General features: G+C 34.5%; 1 protein-coding gene across 2 annotated transcripts in view; it reads left to right on the forward strand.

Annotated features, from left to right (window-relative positions):
- The first annotated feature begins 3705 nt into the window (after positions 1-3705).
- The window catches only part of LOC120425148 (dual 3',5'-cyclic-AMP and -GMP phosphodiesterase 11-like), a 271336-nt gene continuing 254745 nt past the window's right edge, over positions 3706-20296 (forward strand). For both annotated transcript variants that reach the window (XM_052707524.1, XM_052707525.1), the window contains exons 1-2: positions 3706-4659; positions 10861-11315. The gene's annotated coding sequence lies outside the window, so the exon portion shown is untranslated. The remainder of the gene's footprint in view (positions 4660-10860; positions 11316-20296) is intronic.

Below are 20296 nucleotides of genomic sequence, written 5' to 3' on the forward strand. Positions count from 1 at the left end.
CAAAGGTCATGTTGCAACGAGTTGGTTGTTTTTATCTTTTATCATCTGATCCTTATTATCGATACGTCAATTCTCTAATTGAGTTTGTAAGTTATTTTAATACTTTTTGATAAAGACGTGCTTATACAAGGTCAAAAGTATTGCATTGCATTTTAGTAATCTCGAATAAGATTAAATTGAAATTCGGGTAATATAAAAAATAAATTCAGAGTGATCAAATTTGTATTTAATAAACAATTGCAACCAATACTTATTTGTATTACGTTGTTTGGCCGTTGCAACGTATCAAAAAGTGGTCAAAAACAAACTAGTAGAAAATTGAAGAGCTTTCTAAAATAAATACACTGAAAGAAAAAATACACGCCATTTCTACGAGATCTTTCAAATTTCAAATTTAAAAATTAAATTTTAAGGTGATGTCATGAGTTTTTTTTTGTTCAAACTGCTTTTTTGAAAATCGAAACGTAAAAATTTTATAACCAGATAGTGGGAACCGATTCCTCAGACAATTTAACATAAAATTCTCCATATTGACCACTATCCTATGTCCAATCCTTGTAAAGATACAGCGGTTTTAACAATAAAAAAAGTCGAAAAAATAGGTTTTTTGGTGGTTTTTGCCAATTTCTTTACGACAGACTTGATTGTTCAGTCTCGTAAATATTTTTAACGGAAAGCTCGTACACATTCCAATAAGTTTGTCTTTGGCAGCACTGGATGTATGGGCAAACAGATATAAGCGTAAATACATTGCAATGCCCCCACGGTGTATATTTCCGAGAACATTATGATAAAAAATTCAGCAAGTCTGATATTTGGCACCTTGAAAGAAGGGCTCTTTACCAACATTTTGCGAGGTCCGGCAAAATATTTCGTCGGGAGGTCCAGAGCAACTTTTTTTTTAAAGATTTTTTTCGATTTTATATGATTTTTCTTCAGAAAAGTCGATGGAAATCGATGGGTTCATGTTCAAATCCATCAAATTTCTTATGAATGTGCCTCAAGAGACTCTAAATTACATATTTGACCTCGGATAAAAAGTTTCCAACCCAAATTTACCAGTTTTCTAGTTTTCTTTGAAATAACCCCAAAATCCAAGTTTGAAACCTCTAAACGATCGAGTGAAATTTTTTTTTGTGCAATTTGTCATGAAAATACACTGCAGATTGCCCGGAAACAAATTCGAATAACAAATATTGCTAAACTTAGAGTATTTCAGTTGAAAGCTATTTATTACTCAAAAGGTTCCCAACATTATTTTTTCAGTTCTCTGTCATACAACACCAAAATATTTTAAAACATTTTCGAATCAATCACATTGTAGAGATCAATTTTCTGAACAATTTCCATGAGTGTCTATTTTGGTTCATTATAAGTTGAGATATATCCAATTTCGTAAAATAAAAAGTGATTTTCTCCAAAATTTCAGAATTTAATTCCCATTCAAACGATGAACACTGTCTACTAAGATTATTTAAGGATGAAAACATTTTGCTGAAACAATGAACTTATAAAAAATTTTGATGAAATTTATGGAAATTATTTTATTAGAATCTTTAAAAACTCAGTAGGCGGTGTTCATCGTTTGAACGGGAATTAAATCCAAAAAAATGGAGAAAGTCACTTTTTATTTTACGAAATTGAGTATGACAAATTGTTCAAAGAATAATAGTTTATGCAACAAGTTGCAAAAAGAGGATTTTTTCAGCACGAGCCGTACATTTATCCAACGAGGTTCACCGAGTTGGATAAATACGAAGAGTGCTGAAAAAATCAAGTTTTGCAACGAGTTGCTTACAACATTTTTTGCAATTCCAAAAAACACACACTGAGTGAAATTTTATGTCAAATTTTCATGTATTTTGTCAATAAATCGTTTAAATCAAAAAAAATGTTGAAAAGTGTTACTTTTCGAAACAAGTGCTGAAAAGTTCAACTTTTCAGCACCCATTTGAGTGCTGAAAAGTAGAACTTTTCAGCATTTATTTTGAAAAGTGTTGCTATTCGATTCTGTTATTTTTGGTACAGAAAAGTAGGCTATTTCGTCATTCAAGAATGACAGGAAAAGTAAGTAGTTTCACGACGGAATTGCAAAAAATATTTTTTTGCAATTCCACTGTGAAACTGTCAACTTTTCCTGCCCTTCTGGAGAAACGAAACGGCCTACTTTTCCCTACCAAAAATAACAGAATGGAAAATTAATACCTTTCAATAATAGTGCTGAAAAGTTCTACTTTTCAGCACTGAAATGGGTGCTGAAAAGCTCGGTAAACCTCGTTGGATAAATGTACAACTCGTGCTGAAAAAATCTTCTTTTTGCAACTTGTTGCATAAACTACTATTATTCGATCGTTTTGAGCTGTTTTGAGGTTTCAAGCTTGGATTTTGGGGTTGTTTCAAAGAAAGCTAGAAAACTAAATTTAGGTTGGAAACTTTTTATCTGAGGCCAAATATGTAATTTAGAGTCTCTTGAGGCACTTTCGTAAAAATTTGTTGGATTTGAACATGAACTCATCGATTTCCATCGACTTTTCTGAAGAAAAATCATATAAAATCGAAAAAAATCTTTAAAAAAAAAAGTTGCTCTAGACCCTCCGACGAAATATTTCGCTGGATCCCGTAAAATGTCGGGAAAGAGCCCTTCTTGCATGGTGCCAAACATCAGCCTCGCTGAATTTTTTCTTAAGTTTGTTCTAGGAAACACACCGTGCCCCTCCCCCCCTTTAAATTTGATGATAATGGGATCGCAAGACATGGATTCGATGGTAAAAGTGAGAAAAAATAACATTATTTTATTTTAATTTTTTCAAGTTCTCAAGAAACTTGGATAATCGAGGTTTTGGCTCTCTGGCCTGTTGCAAGGAATTTTAGTTTTTTTGTTTTAATTTGTGATACACAGTGATTTTTTTTTGTAAATTTGGAAAGTGTAATTTTATTTTTAATTTTACCTTAATAAAGACTGAATGAGTGGCATTATACCAGACAAGTAGTAAAATTACTCATTTTCAGAGGTAAAATTCACATTTTTTCTGGCATAAAAGATGTACCCTTCCCCAGATGTAATATTACCTTGATTTTTTCACTGGGTAGGAATAAAATAGCCCTTTATGAGAAAATTTGAAAATATACGTCTCCAAATATTTATTTTTAACAGTTGACAATAGATTGGGCAATAAACATTTCTGGAGTTTTTTTTGAAAAGGTCCAATAAACCAAATTTCCAGTTTTTGCTTTTTGGGTGTTTTTAGAACCGCCTTGAGTCAGGGGTATTGAAAAACACCCAAAAAGCAAAAACTGAAAATTTGGTTTATTGGTCCTTTTCAAAAAAAACTCCAGATTTAAATCTTAAGAAACCATGTTTTGACAGGACACCGACTTATAAGGAAAATTTGGAATTTCCATTATGATGAGTTAATGATGTACAAAATAGTTTTCAAAATAAAAAAAAATTTATTCAGTTTTCTCGCTCTTTTGAATCATTCACCGTTCAACCTGGAGAGCTCGCAAAGAGGGAGAGCTTTTTTCCGCGACGAACCGCGGAACAAAAACAAAAACCCTGCCGGCTCTGCCACAATCCAACACAAACAGAGAGCGCGGCTCTTTCAAATCAAATTCCTCTGAACTGAATGAAGAGAGAGCAAACAGCAACAGAGCTCAAGTCTGACTGAATCGCTGGCTGGCTGGCCAGGGCCACAAGCAGATACCGATCGTCTTGCCGCCGGTTCGGACGTGTCTTTCGTGTTTGGTCCTCGGTCGCGAGTTGGATTAAGCGATTTTTTTTCCCGTGCATTGTATTGTCGCTCGAAGCGATTGTTGTTGCTGAAAAATTCGCAATAAAAAAAGCGGTTTTCGCAAATTAGTATTGGTGAACGTCATCCTCCTCCCATCGCGGTCTTTCGTCGGGGAGGTCCGGAAATTCGCCGGTTCTTTGGGCGGTTTAAGGTCTTTTTTGTGTCGTTTTTCGACGGGAAGTGAGCGGCGGCGACGGGACGCGAACTCGTGACGTCGTGCGTACCGCGCAGCAGCGCATTCAAGTCGGCCGAAGTCGCGGCCAAAACGTGACCCGATCAAAAGTCAAGTGTTCGGGATCAAGAAGAATCGCGCGTGCAAAGTTGTGTTGGGTTGTGTGAAAAAGGCGAAAATTTCAAGAAAACCGTGCTGCATTTTGTCGCAAGTGACACAATTGTTGGCGCAGGTATTTAGTCGAAAAGTGTCGTTTGCCGTTACAAGTTCGTTGTTTGTGTGCTTTTGTTGGGGTCGTTTCGTGCAAATCAGCTGTGTCACCAACCAGGCTCAGCAGTAGTGTGTAACTTGGTTGGTGTTACTCAAGTGTATTTACCTTGTAAGCGAAAACCAACGAAAAAAAAGAAGTAATATTGTGTGGCAATTGTGGTTTGAAAGTACGAAAGGCAGACAGGGGCAAATATAATGGTTAAATAAATAAACAAAACTAACGGAAGCCGTCATTCTGGGCCTAGCTACTACTGGCAAGCAAGAGCAAGAGTGTGTATCTGTATCTGCGGAAGAATCCAGGAAAAAGTAAGTGTGTCTCTGTTGATGGTTGAAGTAGTGAGTGGTTTTGCTGCTGGGTAAAGTTACGGCTCTGTGCTGACGTAAATTCAAATTCGGAAAGTTGGAGAATAAGCAGATATCTAAGATGTAAGTGGTCACCGATAGTTTTAAGATTTAAGTCAAGTAAAGTAAATTTATCCCATGACCCATGAAGAGCATCGGGGTCGCATTTACAGAGCGAATTCAGTGACAATTTATTTCTTTACTTAATGTTATCATGTTGAGGTTATTGTTAATCTCCATAGGTCGCCTTCCCTAAGGTGTCATGGATCACCAGTTGTGTTTGTCCGAGCCGGAATTTGAACCCCAATCTATTGCATACGATGCGGAAGCGTTAATACTAGGCTACGAGACTCGGTCTTTTAAGATTTGCCTTGTAGAAAAAGATTTGAGCGCCATTTTGACATTTCGAAAAAAACGTATTTTTATGTTTGATCTTGAATGAACCAAAACTAGATCAAGCAATGTTAACACTAACAAACATGTTTTGTTTGGCTGCCCTTTCTGCGCACTGTCTTAAAATTTGATAGAAGTTGGTTGCCGGATTCCGAGTTAAAAATATCGAACTTCAAACTTAGTTTGAAAAAATGCTTTATACAGTAATGGATGGTCATTAACCACGTGGACACTTTTGTGGAAATCTCACACATTGGCATTCTCAATAAAAAATTATTTCGCAAAATCTGTTTTTTTTTTCAATTTTTGGTACATTTTCATGTACCATCAATATATCCGCAACTTTTGAGCCATAGAGAAGTCATCGAAAAGTACTTTACAGAAATTGTAAAAAAGGGCACCATTTTCGATATATGACCGTTTAAAGTTTGAGTTTAATTAGGAAAATTTTGGTGCTGCTTCCTGAAAGTGAGAATGAGATAATAAAAGAAAATGTCAAACGTAGTTATATCTTAAAACAGTTATGCTTCTTTCCCACATTTGTTCTATATTAATGAAATTTGTATAATGTTATTTTCAACTTTTTTTTTGTTATGATCTGACTTTTTTTTAATAAATAGATGAAAAAGTCACTACTCAATTAAAAATGCTTAAATAAACGAAATGCAAATATTTTTTTGTCCTTATTTTTTAGAGAAAATTTGAAAAAGGTAGGGGGGAGGGTTGCATTAGCCTTAAGGGGTTACATACATGAGCAACTCTCTACGAAATCGGCCGATTTCGACCATTTTTATTTTTTGTATTTTTTTTATTTGGCTCAAACTTTGTGGGGGCCTTCCCTATGACCAAATAAGCTATTTTGCGTCATTGGTTCACCCATACAAGTCTCCATACAATTTTGGCTGCTGTCCATACAAAAATGGTATGTAAATATTCAAACAGCTGTAACTTTTGAGTGAATTTTCTGATCAATTTGGTGTCTTCGGCAAAGTTGTAGGTATTGTTGAGGACTTTTGAGAAAAAAATAGAAAAAAATTTGCAGATTTTTTTATCAACTTTTTTTCACTAAAACTCAATTTCCCAAAATACGTATTTTTTGATTTTCGAGATTTTTTGATATGTTTTAGGGGGCAAAAATCCGCAACTTTTGAGCCATTGAGAAACATGGTCAAAAAATCTGCCGCCAAGTTATGAATTTTTGAAAAAATAGTGATTTTTGGAAAAAATCGAAGTTTTAGCAAAAACAAGTTTGACATTATTTTTTAATGCAAAATTGAATTTGCAATCAAAAAGTACTCAACAGATTTTTTGATAAAGGGCTCCGTTTTCAAAATATAGCCACCGAAAGTTTGATTTTAGCGAAATATTTGCAGTTTTTCAATTATTAAAAATAGTGATACATAAGTGACCATTTCTAAAAATATTTTTTTGATGGGTTCAGAAAATTTGCTATAAAATTGTCTAAGAGACATTGAAGATTGGACCTCGGGTTTCTGAGATAGAGCCACTTTAAAAAAAAAGAAACACGAAAATTGAAGTTTTCTTAATCTCACCAAAATAACCCACCATTTTCTAATGACGATATCTCAGCAACTAATGGTCCGATTAGCAATGTTAATACATGAAAAATTCGTGAAATTTTCCGATGGCTTCGAAAAAAATAATTTTAAAAGGGCCAAACATTCAATATTATGCCCATTTAAAATGCTAGTCTTGATTTAAAAATTTTCAAAATATTTTTTTCGAAAAGATCGAAAAATTTCACGAATGTTTCATGCATTAACATTGATAATCGGACCAGCTGCTGTACCTCGGTAATGATACAACTAAATGTCTCCAAATTTGTTTTGTTAGTAGATGAATATGTGTATTTTAATGCCCTGAAAACAGATTTTGAAAAAAGTTTAATTGTGCGCTAAAACCAGCCTCTAACATTTTTGCCGATTTACATGTATGTAACCCCTTAAACATAACTTTGATTCATGATGAGTTCTGCGAAGATGCTGAAAACAATAAAAACAATATTAAAGGAAATCATTCGATTAGTGTGAGGGAACCCATCACAAACTTTTTTTATATCTGGCAAAAAGCTTGACTCGTAAATCAATTCATTCGTTGAAATCGAAACATGTGGTCTCAAACACTATTTAAGGAATGTGAAATCTGACCCGAGGGGATGCTAAATTTAGCTCAATATATTTTTTATGAGGGGTAATCAAAAAGCATTTATAGCAAAACATGTTCCCGAAACTAGGTAAATCTATAATGAAATAAGAAGGACTAGTTCGAAATTTATCTTACATCTTTGATACCGTTACGGCAATACACACTTGCCATTTTTGAACTTTCTAAGCTGTTTTGGCAACTGATGGCTAACGAATTAACAGTGAGATCAAAATTGAAAATTGTACGTAATATTTACATTCAATTTATCATCTTTCTGGCATCATTGGTCATCAACGAGAGTCAAATCCTTATTGCTATTTTTTTCAAAGGTGTTTTAAATTTGAAGAAAAAACACTAAAAAATTATCATTCAATTGAAGATTGTTCTTACTTGTATCCAGACTGTAATCTACCGTCATCAGTTAATTTTCTCCAGTACAGAACATTTTTTAACTTAGAAGTAATTGAAAGTTAATTTTTTTAAATAATAATTTAACAACTTACTAATAAAACAAAGTCTAAATTGTTCAAACGTTAACGACTCTAACTGCGCATCTAACGTGCTTGGTCGCTCAACCGTCAAAAGTAATCCCAATCGCAAGCAAAAGGTAGAAAAGGAAACGGAGGGCAAAGAAAAAAATAGTTCGTTAATTAGAGAGGTGAATTCAATGAAATTCAGCAGCCCCCAGGTTGGGGCCAGTGAGAGTAATAAAAACCGGCGAGCTGACGCCACTGAACTACCCCGCTGGAGGGTGCAGATCAAGGATAGATTTTGGTTTTGGACACGTTGTGAAATTTAATGTGACAGTCTAGGCAACGTCTGCGGGAAGATTGCTCGACTATTTTTCTTTCTTATTTGTCTATTTCGCATCTAAAGATTGTGGAAATCGTTAGGTCTTGGCAAGTGTTTTTTGGAATCTGCTTAATTAATTGATGAAAATTTAATAGCTTCATCCAATATTAAAACAAACAAAAACAAATCTGTGAGAATTGAACAATATTTCTAGCCAGTCATGAATATGAAATTCTGAAAACACCTTTTGAATTATCAAGAAAGTCTCACAAAAGGTTAACATAATTCTGCCTTTGATTAAGGGAAAGCAAGCCACTTGTCCGGCTTGGACAGCCAGCCGTTTTGAGCTAAAGTCACTGCCACCGTATGTGTGTTTATGGTCGAACGCCCCCGCACCAGATGAGTAATAAGTGGGGTTCCATTTCCCGAACAGTGTGTTGAAAATATTATAAACCATGAGTTTTTCGATTTATTTCGATTTAAAAAAAAATATTTGTCAAAAATAAACCTTCCGTTTTCTATTAACTCACAATTGCACAACAAAATATCAAAATAAAAAAAGTTAGACTTTTAACAAAAAGTAAAAAAAAAATATATACATTACTTCTTCTCTCGTATTATGGTTCTTCTAATTTCCTTTTGTTTTTTGTTTTTTGTTTTTTGTTTTTTGTTTTTTGTTTTTTGTTTTTTGTTTTTTGTTTTTTGTTTTTTGTTTTTTTGTTTTTTGTTTTTTGTTTTTTGTTTTTTGTTTTTTGTTTTTTGTTTTTTGTTTTTTGTTTTTTGTTTTTTGTTTTTTGTTTTTTGTTTTTTTGTTTTTTGTTTTTTGTTTTTTGTTTTTTGTTTTTTGTTTTTTGTTTTTTGTTTTTTGTTTTTTGTTTTTTGTTTTTTGTTTTTTGTTTTTTGTTTTTTGTTTTTTGTTTTTTGTTTTTTTGTTTTTTGTTTTTTGTTTTTTGTTTTTTGTTTTTTGTTTTTTGTTTTTTGTTTTTTGTTTTTTGTTTTTTGTTTTTTGTTTTTTGTTTTTTGTTTTTTGTTTTTTGTTTTTTGTTTTTTGTTTTTTGTTTTTTGTTTTTTGTTTTTTGTTTTTTGTTTTTTGTTTTTTGTTTTTTGTTTTTTTGTTTTTTGTTTTTTGTTTTTTGTTTTTTGTTTTTTGTTTTTTGTTTTTTGTTTTTTGTTTTTTGTTTTTTGTTTTTTGTTTTTTGTTTTTTGTTTTTTGTTTTTTGTTTTTTGTTTTTTGTTTTTTGTTTTTTGTTTTTTGTTTTTTGTTTTTTGTTTTTTGTTTTTTTGTTTTTTGTTTTTTGTTTTTTGTTTTTTGTTTTTTGTTTTTTGTTTTTTGTTTTTTGTTTTTTGTTTTTTGTTTTTTGTTTTTTGTTTTTTGTTTTTTGTTTTTTGTTTTTTGTTTTTTGTTTTTTGTTTTTTGTTTTTTGTTTTTTGTTTTTTGTTTTTTGTTTTTTGTTTTTTGTTTTTTGTTTTTTGTTTTTTGTTTTTTGTTTTTTGTTTTTTGTTTTTTGTTTTTTGTTTTTTGTTTTTTGTTTTTTGTTTTTTGTTTTTTGTTTTTTGTTTTTTGTTTTTTGTTTTTTGTTTTTTGTTTTTTGTTTTTTGTTTTTTGTTTTTTGTTTTTTGTTTTTTGTTTTTTGTTTTTTGTTTTTTGTTTTTTGTTTTTTGTTTTTTGTTTTTTGTTTTTTGTTTTTTGTTTTTTGTTTTTTGTTTTTTGTTTTTTGTTTTTTGTTTTTTGTTTTTTGTTTTTTGTTTTTTGTTTTTTGTTTTTTGTTTTTTGTTTTTTGTTTTTTGTTTTTTGTTTTTTGTTTTTTGTTTTTTGTTTTTTGTTTTTTGTTTTTTGTTTTTTGTTTTTTGTTTTTTGTTTTTTGTTTTTTGTTTTTTGTTTTTTGTTTTTTGTTTTTTGTTTTTTGTTTTTTGTTTTTTGTTTTTTGTTTTTTGTTTTTTGTTTTTTGTTTTTTGTTTTTTGTTTTTTGTTTTTTGTTTTTTGTTTTTTGTTTTTTGTTTTTTGTTTTTTGTTTTTTGTTTTTTGTTTTTTGTTTTTTGTTTTTTGTTTTTTGTTTTTTGTTTTTTGTTTTTTGTTTTTTGTTTTTTGTTTTTTGTTTTTTGTTTTTTGTTTTTTGTTTTTTGTTTTTTGTTTTTTGTTTTTTGTTTTTTGTTTTTTTGTTTTTTGTTTTTTGTTTTTTGTTTTTTGTTTTTTGTTTTTTGTTTTTTGTTTTTTGTTTTTTGTTTTTTGTTTTTTGTTTTTTATTTTTTGTTTTTTGTTTTTTGTTTCTTGTTTTTTGTTTTTTGTTTTTTGTTTTTTGTTTTTTGTTTTTTTTTGTTTTTTCAGCATTAGCAAAAAGTTGATTTTTGCAGCCTTAAAATAACCCATAAAAAAAAATCATAAGAGTTTATAATACTTTCTTCGCGAATCTCTCAACCCTAGTATCACCCATTATTGGTGATTCCCATCCATCAATCACAGTTAGCAGCTCAATCAAGACTGAGCAAACACTGCAAGCATTTCGGTGATAGCTTCACGGAATAGTGAAAATCAATACCAACAGAAAAACGACACAAAAAAGTACCAGATAACATTATATCTTATCATTTGTGTGCCTCTAACGAAGCAAACGCCCATACGTCAGTTTGATTTGTCCTTTTGTCAGTGATTTAGAACAAATTTCAAACATTCAGTATACATTGCTTACCTTCGTCGCGTTCGCTTGAAGTGTTTTGATTTGTTTGTTTTTGTTTTAAATTTTGACCACTTTCAACCACTACTGCGTCACATTCAACCACTACTGCGACAAATTTATGCGTCTATGAATGTGTGCCCGGTGGCGCTAATTATTGTCCGAAAACGAAAAATAAAACGATTTTAACGATCCAACAGCACTTTAAACAGCTGATACTAATGGTGTGTATGTGTGTGTGTGTTTCTTTTTGTTATTTCAGCTCCAGTCCTGCCAGCCTTCCCAACTCAACTCAAATGGTAGCGTTCGAGTGAGTGAGATCGTATGAAGAAATAAAAATAAAAAAATAAATAAATAAAAAAAGTTCGCCAATGTCCGTCCATGCTCGGCGAGGAATAAGCACGAACCCAAACATCAAACCGGTGACGACGCATGAATAAGTGAGCGGAGGTTTTGGGTGAATCCACGATCCAGGGAGTGAATTAATTTCAGTGTGTGTGTGAGTTTTTTTTGTGTCATTTTGACGCTCAGGAAGATATAGTGCGAAATTAAGCAAAAAAAGTCAATTTGTGAAACGGGAATAAAGCGAAAAAGGTTTGCATAATTTGTATGTGGCAAATTTTGTCAGTGTTTGTGTCAAGCGCCGAAATAACAACGATAACCACACGCCGACGGAGATAAGTGCTGCCGTTTGATTCAGCTGCTCGACGTTTGCAGGTAAAATATTTGCATTTGATTCATAAACAAAACGCTTCAAATGGCTCGTTCAGATTTTTTGAATATTTATAATGATAGCTAACCCTCATCCAAATTAACTTAACTTTACATTTATTTTTTTATGATAATACCCTTTTTTATCAAATTTTTTGCATTTTTTCTTTTCAAATGTTTAATAAAAATAAACAATGTATCTTATCTAATGCATAAACTCAATGTTATTCTGAACAGAGTTCATTCTCATATTTTTCAAACACTTCACAAAAAACACAAAAAAATACCTACTAAAAAGACAAACGGCAACAATTTTCCACGACACGTGTCATTTCTGTAATGTACAAGCTTGGGCGGTGCAGGCGCCTAATGACGGTGCGTACCCATTTTCCTGGAGATACGAAGTTTAAGCTAGCTGGAATTGCCGAAATACATAACGGTTCGAGCGTGGGAGTCACTTTGGGTCCATCCAGCGATTAAAGAGCGACCTTGCTGATGCGACGTGGGAAAATGAAAATATCGGATATTCGCTTGATGTACACCGGCTGTTCCTTTGACCTAAATCTCATTTTGTGTAGGAGTTGGAGCAGATAGACGATTTCCTACGGATGAGTTTCAAGTCAACCCGAATACTGAGAAAAAGTTTGATTTCCAATTTAAGGTCTAATCGCAGGTTTTTGCCTTCCTCGCCTTACTGAGGAAAAGCTATAAAATCACTCGAAAATCTCCTTAATTTAACGTCCTAGACCCACCTCCACGTATACACATCGACTTAGAATCAAAATCTGAGCAAATGTATGTGCGTTTGTAGGGATGTTGAGGTCCCCTAAGTCGCTATATATATAAAACATATTTTTTTTATTAAGTACCGTAAACTGGGGTCAATCGGGACACATGGGGCGAATTAGGACAGCAGTTTTAACCATGTTGGAGCACAAAATTTGGATTTGTCTGGTTGGTTTCGGTTAGAACAGACTCAGGCCAACAAAATGTGTACATCCATTTCCAAATTCAAAAGCTTTAAGTGCTCTAAAAACTACTGTCCCTATTCAGACTGTAGTCCCGATTCACCCCAGATTACGGCACTTCAAAAGTTTTGCTTTTTTTTTCTTAAAATCGTTGCTTTTATTTACTCATTATCATACATTTAAATGATCCATTTCATCGGTTCTTCTCATCCGATCCTTTTTCGCCTTCTCCAGCCTGGTTGCTTACGGTTGAAACATCCAATATCTTGACTGGATGCAAAACAGATGCATCGTTGGCGACAACTTGAGCAAATGAGCTACTTTTTTGCTTGGAAAAAAAGAAGCCCCAGTACTGCTACGCGTTGAACAGTTAACTTTCATATGACCTTCAGAACCGCATCCAAAACATTTATCCTTCAAACCGTCAAAATAAATTCTTGCTGCTTTTCCCTGAATCTTTATCTGTGCTGGTAAATCTTTTACAACTTCCATGAATATTCCACGCACACCATTCCATATAGGAAATCCTGTTTCTACTGCAAACTTTTCTCGACACAACTGCTTTACCTTTCCATACTTTCCCAATTCCCTTCGAATCTCCTCATCTCCTATTTCCGGTGTTAATCCAAATATCCGGACATATTGGATGTCCCCTCCAGCAACCATTACCATTGTTTCCGTTGTCGTTCCGTCGGCGTACCAAAACGTGGTTTCCGCTCCTAACCTCAAAAGTGCCTTTCTCATCAATTCCATTGACTGAAACTTCACATAAACACTGTGATCCTTGCGATACATTGCAGATAATTCCTCCCATTTCCAGCCGTGATTCCTAAAGAACTGGAAAATCTCCGGATCCTTCGGCTTCCTTTGGCCAACACCGAAATAAATTCGGATGGTCAATTCCTTTTTGGGTTCCATGACCTTGAACTGCTAGCTGTAACTGTTTCACTGTCTTTGCACACACGTCCGCTTCCAATGAAATCACTTCGTGAACTGAAAACGATTTTACCAAAAGTCCGGATGATTGTAAAAAGGGTGGTTTCTTAAGAAAACCCGACATGTTATATATTTTTAGAAAGGTATTTGAAAGACCTTTCCAATGAGTCCAAAACATTGAAGATCTGAAACCCTATCAAAAGTTATAAGCACTTAAGTTTTATTTATACACTTTTTGGGGACCGGATCTCAGATGTTTTGGTGAATACTTTGTCCGGAACTATTACGCTACCTACCGTAATCAAAAGAACAAGGTTGTTAATCGATAAAATTATCGTCGATAGTATCATCGCCGATAATATTATCGTCTGGCAATAACGGTAGTTCTATCGTTATCGTCGGGACGATAACGATAATCTATCGTCATCGTTATCGTTATTTCGGCGATATTGCGCGTATTCCCGAGAAAGACACGCGGCAAACCAGCCTCGAAACGACGCGTCGCACTTTCGGCAAATGCGTGCTGTCAAATCCCATAATGCGCGTTTTGTTTTTGTTGATCTTCTTCTTCGAATCGCCTGGCATTGTTGGCACACCCAAAGGAAATATATCGAGAAATTAAAAGTGAGAATGTGTGCGTGCAACATGGAGTTAAACTTTTCGAAGCGCCGTGGTAAACTTCACAGCAACTTCACAAAAAGTTTAACTACATGTTGCAGATTTGACAGCTCGATAGCTCAAAATCTGCAGCAGTGAATTTGTTACAGCAAATGTTACATTTTAATAACAGTTTTTGCAGCAAAGCTCATAGCTCAATTTTGCCCGCGTGTAAACACGTCAGCGATCTGCAGTTCTCTCCAACACATAGAATGCTGGCGCGTCCCCGCGCAACACTCCAGAGAGAACAATATGTTCGCGCTCTGTCCCTCACAATTCATCAAGCGTCCATGGCGCGGTGGTAGCGTGGCGGATCAGCAACCTAGAAGATGATGGTTCAATCCTCGTTCTGATGGTTCAATCCTCGTTCTGTTTTTCTGCAATACAATCAATCAGCCGTCGGTAATGTCGATAATTGTCGGTAACGGGCAAAATGTCATACCCCTATAGGGACGTGGCGTTACATCGTGCTGCCATCTGGTTTTTTTTAAGCGCAAGAGTGGAAAAGTGCTGAGTCATAGTCTAAAAATAGATGGCGTCCTATCTCGCCCAGCAAAATGAAGTCGATAAAGTAGTCGGTTTCGATGAGAAAAAGTGGAAAACGTGGTCTAAAAATAGCGACGCCATCCCCCTATATCGCAAAAAATGCATGGTTTCATGCAGATTCTGATATACTTTCATGCCTCCATGCATCACAATCATGCGACCGCCGGTTGGGTGCATGTATGTTTTATATTGCACCAAAAGTGCAGAAAATCGCTGGCCACAATGTCTATGGCATATTCTGAAATTCCGCACGGGGTGTACCTTTGCAAGAAACGGACAATAATCTAAACGCCGATAGTGGACAATAACTCATTTTTAATATCTTTCGATCTATTATACCATATCATGTTATATTTTTAATGCTTTCACTAAGAATATATTTTTTGAAAATGTAGTAAGTTTCAAAGTATATGTACTTAAAATAGTTTACAAAATACTGTTTTTTTTTAAATACTTAAATTTTCATAATTTGCAATATGAGTATAAAACGAAGCGAAATTTTGCATTGACTTTGATCAGAGTCGAGGGACCTAAATTTCAAAAATAAATTGCCGCAAAACTCTCTTAACTCAAAAGTAATATGTTCAGCAAAAAGCTTGCTACAAGATGATGATCTTGGTTTTGGCTGTAGTTTTGCCAGAATGCATACGGCATCACTTGAGCAAGTTATTCAGTAATTCTAAAGTTTAATCAATAATTCCACAGTGATTAGGGTAGTTCCAGAATTACTTCGTTATTCCGCAATAACTTAAATATTCCCAATAACTCTAGTAATTATCCCAAATAACATTTTTTCCAGGAGTTCTACAAGAGCTCTTCAAGATAGCTACAGCATAGCAGTTTGGACCGCGGTAGGATAAAACTCTCTTCAAGTACTCTTCCAAACTCCTGAAGAAGTTTTGAAGAGAATTTTATCCTACCGCGGTCCAAACTACTATGCTGTAGCTATCTTGAAGAGCTCTTGTAGAACTCCTGGAAAAAATGTTACTTGGGATAGGTAATGATCTATGTGGAAAATCATTATGATGAAATAATGAAAAAAATAAATAAATTAGAATAATAATGTTGATATTTTTTATTCTGAAATGGAATGAAAAAAAAACATAAAAATTTCATACTTTCTATTAAATTAAAATTAGATAATGAAATAAGCATTTAAAAAATATGATGAAACAAGTTAACAATCGGTAGATATCATTCATCATGTTTTTTTTTTAATTGAATATCGATTCAGTATGCATCAATCAAGGCCCTAAAAATACTAGTACTGGCAGATATGCACTATTCCAAAGGAATTAGTAGTAATTCTCATTAATTTTGTATAATTCAAAGTGTTTTCTGGTCACTCCAAGTAATTCTGAGAATTGGAAAGCAATCTTGTCATATGTACAGTGATCATAGTAATTTAATTTTGGCTGGTCAGTAATCCTTGATGCTGGAAATAAAAAAAAATTAACTTGCAGCAAGTGAAAAATTACGGTTTCGATGCAATCTGAACTTAATTTTAAATTTTTTCGTACAAAATATAAAAACTTCAGACCTATTTTCTGTAATTTGCATTTCGCGAGTTCCTTTTTTATTATTTTTTTAACGACATGTGGGAATGTTTCGTTGAAAGAAATCGTTGTTTCAAAGTTTCCGTAACGTCGCGTTTTTTTGTGACACCCTATTGAGCATCCATTCAACATTGAATATTACGCCCTTTTGATATGTGAGTCTTGATTAAAACAAAATGAAAATATTGTTTTCAAAGAGATCGGAAAACTTCACGAATGTTTCATATTTCAATATTGAAAATCGGACCATTAGCTACTGAGATATCGACATTAGAAAATAATGGGTTGCTTGGGTGAGACGTAGAAAACATCAATTTTCCATTTTTTAATCTTTGCACGGCAATATCTCAGCAACTAAGGGTCGTATCAACAAAGTTTTGAAAAGCAAAATATAGAGAATTTTCTCAGCTTTTCCAAAATATTTTTTTCAATGGTTGGCAAACATGTGCACTAATTTTAATAAAAAATTAAAAACTATTAAAACGACTATTTTCAAAAAAGTTACCTGTAAATGGCTTTAACTTGAAAACTGTGCACTTTATCAAAATTTCACTAAAGTAATTTTTGATTGAAAATTTGATTTTACATCGGAAAATGGAGATGAAAATTTTGTGAGACCAATATTGCGATTTAAAAAAAAATCAGTATGGATTCCAAAAATCATTACTCGGTCAACGATTTTTTGCACAACCTGGAGATTTCTGAAAAGTTGGCTTTCGATGTCCCCTAAAACATATAAAAAATAGTGTTTTTGCAAATAAAGTTTTAGTGACAAAAAGGTAAATAAAAAATCACCAATTTTTTTACGGTGTAGTCCTTATACATACTTACAACTTTACCCAAGACACCAAATCTATCAAAAAAATCCTTCAAAAGATACAGAGTTTTTTTCATACATCATTTTTGTATGGACAGCTGCCAAATTTGTATGGAATATTGAGCATGAGCATGAGCATGGTTGACTGCCAATGAGCTGCTACTCCGTTATTGACAGATCAGCTGAAGTTAAACAATGAATCAAAAATGATCAGTGGGAGCCAACCATCCGTTCACTGTTTAACCCCTGAAGACCCCGACTTTATTAGTCAATACCGGCGCCCTCCCAAGAAGCCTGCAGTTCAACAAAAGGGAGGAATGTTAGTCCGATAGTTGAAGTTGCAGACTCATCAAGCACATAGTTTTTCGCTATATACTTGTTGATACCGCTTGAGACCGTTGAATCCACAGCATCTCCTTCAAGCATCACGTGATCATTTTTTTTGGTTAGTAGGATAAGGTATTGGCTTTTCGATGCCTCCCGAGCTACGATGCTATGGGGAGGACTTTCATAACAAACCCGTCGGCGAGCCTTCCGAGCAACGATGCTATGGGAAGGTCTTTCTAATTAGCACACCAAAACACTCGCGCACAGGTATTTAAATACTGAATAAATGTAATTTTTCATCACGATTACCCAGACGACATTGATGATATAGGAAGGACTTTTTTACAGTCATTTACTGTAATACTTAAACTTATTTTAATGCAACAATTCACACGACGTCGTGCCTCCCGATCAACGATGATGTAGGAAGGACTTGAGCAAGCCAATCAGGATGAAACACGAAATAAAATTCTTTTCTTTTCACACACAATGCCACATAATTGACCGCGCGTCACCACACAACAAATTGAACTGATTTTCTTCTGCTTGTGGGCAAGCCATCTAGGATGAAACACGAAATAAAATTCTTTTCTTTTCACACACAATGCCACATAATTGACCGCGCGTCACCACACAACAAATTAAACTGATTTTCTTCTGCTTGTGGGCAAGCCAACCAGGATGAAACACGAAATAAAATTCTTTTCTTTTCACACACAATGTCACATAATTGACCGCGCGTCACCACCCAACAAATTGAACTGATTTTCTTCTGCTTGTGGGCAAGCCAACCAGGATGAAACACGAAATAAAATTCTTTTCTTTTCACACACAATGCCACACAATGCCACATAATTGACCGCGCGTCACCACCCAACAAATTGAACTCCCAAATTTGTATGGAATATTATATGGACAAACTAATGATGCAAAATGGCATACCAGGCACCAAAAAAGTTTCAGTCGGATTAAAAAAAAACAAAAAAAAAATCGAATGACCGAAATCTGAGAGAACTGCTCATAATTCATTTTTTTTTCTGGTAACTTTTTCTGAGAAATGAAAAGCATTCTAGACATACAATATGCCAAATAATCCTCGTAACTTCATCCTTGATCCTGGCAAATCCTTTGTTTGAGGGCAAATTTTTTTTATGTTCAAAATAATTTATTTTTAAAATTTAACATGCTGTAAATGAAAAATTACGGTTTCTTGGATTGACAGACCAATTTGCAGTAATTTGCAAATCGCGAGTTCTAAACGATATTTGGAAATTTTTCGTTGTAAGAAATCATCGTTCTTGAGGCAAAGGTCCGAAGGATTTTGTAAAATCGCGTTTTCTTTTTGCGACACCCTATTGAGCATCCATTCATTGTACACAAGGGTGGTCCAAATCCGGGCTTCCTCAGGGCTACTTCCTGGAATCAAAGATTGGCCCATCACTAGACTAAATTCTAAATTTCACTCATTCTGACTACGGGATCCCCTCCCTCAAATCGCTTGAAGTTTGTATGGGAAAAACGGTCAAAATGTATCGAGAAAAGCAAAGCCCAAGTTTTCAAGTTCAAACGTCTAAATTCATGGTCAAAAAAGTCCAATTTAGTTCAACCAAAGAATTATGCTTATTTTTCACAATCTCTATCTAATTCTAACAAAATATTCTTCGCTTCCACCGGAAAAAAAAACCAGCCCGACCCTCATTTCAAATTTATATCGACACGTGTCGACTCACATGTCTCCCCCCATCTCATCGATCAACACGTTTTCGGAAGTGTTGTTGTTATTATGATTATATCTCGTGTGTCTCGTGTTGTACCACTAACCTACACCAAAAACCGGCGGCCCTTTTGACCTTCACCGCACACACTATTCCAAATCGGCCCGGAACCCTTCACGACGAGGCCTATTTCTTTGTAATCGCTGGGACAACGAAGGCCACCACCACCTTATGCCGTTTGTTGGATTCCGGTTTCGGATGATGGTCGCTGCCCCGAAACTGGCGGGCCGAGGTAAAACAGGTTTAGTACGGGGAGGCCAGAAAATCGGTCATGCTCTGCACTCGGTTCGGGGAGGAAGAAAAAGGTACGTACTGTTTTTTTTTGTTCGTACACTCCGCCATGAAAACGTTTATTAATGGCCGCTTCTTGGTGTTGGGTCGGGGACACTGGCCAGGGCAGCAGCTGGTCGGGGAGAAGTTTTTATTTTTTTTATTTCACTTTAACGATTATTTAATATTTCTGGCCACGTCGAGGCTATATTGCTGGTGCACAATCTGGGTCCTCGCCACAAAACCGCCGTACGCACTGGTGGAGTGATTCAAGCGATACGCGAAACACGTTTTCCAAGTAAACCTATACAAAGTTCTTTAAAAACTGAGAGTTTATGACCGCTGCGCTGAACCGCAAGGTTGCTCGAAGAATCGTCAACCTTGTACCGCGTTCCGAGAATTCGAAATTTTTGCTTTCCAAGGAAATCAATCCTGGCGAATGTTCCACGAATGTTCCTCGCCAAACACAATACATGTCGATTGATTAGTTGTTCAATCGAACTGGAATTGCGAAGTTGACTCTCCGGGGCTGATAAGAAACGCACTTGAGCGTAACACTTGAACAATTGGCTGAACTTGAGCGTACTTTGCAACAAGAGTAAATCTGTACTTTATTTACAGGTGCGCAAAGGGAAGTCGGCAAGAATCAATAGCAGTTATTGTTATGGTAAACTTTATTTTCCCTGTGGATTGACACTCAACCGCGTGCGGTGGTCTCCAAAGTCAATGTTTGTACCTCGTGCAACAGGCGATTATAATGAAGACGATTCAGTAGATGTCGTTCACTCCGAGGTGTGATACTAACGATTTACCTTGGGAAAACGGTGGTGAGAATGGTGGCAGTTGTTGATATGACGTGCAATGAGCTGTAAAAGGATGAGATAAGAACTCTAGAGCCCTATAAGCTATTGCGTTTGTTTATAGGACCTATTCAAAAAAACTAAAAATTAAAAAAAAACTCTAGAACTGTACAATTTACAACCAGAGCAATTCTCTCAGATTTTGGCCAAACGATTTTTTTTGTATTTTTTAATTCGGCTTAAACATTTTGGTGCCTTCGGTATGCCCAAAAAGGCACTTTTGCATCATCAGCTTGTCCATATAATTTTCCACAAAAAAATGGCAGCTATTAATA

The sequence above is a fragment of the Culex pipiens genome, chromosome 2 (assembly GCF_016801865.2).
Source record: "Culex pipiens pallens isolate TS chromosome 2, TS_CPP_V2, whole genome shotgun sequence".
In the NCBI taxonomy this organism is placed as follows: domain Eukaryota; kingdom Metazoa; phylum Arthropoda; class Insecta; order Diptera; family Culicidae; genus Culex; species Culex pipiens.